Source organism: Aplysia californica, unplaced genomic scaffold (genome assembly GCF_000002075.1).
Source record: "Aplysia californica isolate F4 #8 unplaced genomic scaffold, AplCal3.0 scaffold00036, whole genome shotgun sequence".
In the NCBI taxonomy this organism is placed as follows: Eukaryota; Metazoa; Mollusca; class Gastropoda; order Aplysiida; family Aplysiidae; genus Aplysia; species Aplysia californica.
The window spans coordinates 988,890-990,031 of NW_004797306.1; positions in this window are offsets into that span (position 1 = coordinate 988,890).

A 1,142-nucleotide genomic window follows, 5' to 3' on the forward strand; every position below is an offset into this window, starting at 1 on the left:
AGAGAGAGAGAGAGAGAGAGAGAGAGAGAGAGAGAGCGGGTGAGGGGGGAGGGATCCAAGGTTATAGAAATATCGTTAGATAGATATCAACAAAATTAGGCAGATAGGTAGACACGCAGACAATCAAACAAATAGTGTGGAAAATTCACAGGTAGAATTAAAAACAGAACAAAAATAGGAGCATAGACAGACAGACGAAAGACAGGCACAGGACAAACAAACATGGATAGAAACGGCTGACAGACAGACATTCCAGAGAGAGCACTGAAGACTTAGTGGGCCTAAGGCAATTAAAGTAATTTAGTTTTTTTAAAAAATAGTTCACTGTCGATTTTGAGTGCTCAGCCTGACGAGTTATCCGCTACCATAATGCAAAGTTAACCCAGAATCGATTTAGGCTTGAGATTAGGTGTTTGGAAAGATATTTTTTCCTCTTTGTCCCTTGACGTAGATCTATATATATAATATATATTCATATTACTCGATATCTTTTCCAATACATTCTACTTGAGGTGATAGTTGATAAAAGCATTTTATTTTAGTTTTGATAGGTTTTGATTTTACCTTTTATTCAGCACATTATTTCCTCCCATGATCAGCACATAATATAAGGCTTTCTTTCTTCCCTCAGTCATTGTAGAGTCAATACTAACGCTGTGTTTCGTTGCTGTCTCAGCTCTGCAGCATGTAAAAATAATCATCTCTATCTAGATCTAAGTAAACTTTGTACCCTTCCTTCCCCATTCTCAAAATGAATTAAAAGCCTCTTTCTATCCCCCCCCCCCCCCCCCCCCCCCCCAACCCCAAGTAGAGCGGAGACTCCGGATATGCGTACTAGGTCAAGTAAGCTCCAAATGGATGGCTAAAGTTTACTGACTCGGCTTCCACAGACGCCTGTTCACCATAATGTATCAGAGTACAGGTTATCAATTAGTAATGAGTCTTGTGGTGGTGTGCACTTGGTCAACTTGTTACCGACAAAAATAAAAACCCAAACCAAAACAACAACAAACAAAAATTTACCCCCCCCCAAATATAAAAGCCCAAATAAAAGAAGAAAAGAGAAATGGGAAAAAAGAACAAAAAGCCCCCCAAACCAGCTAAATTCTAACGTGTTAGCATTTTATTTGCTTTTAAGGGGG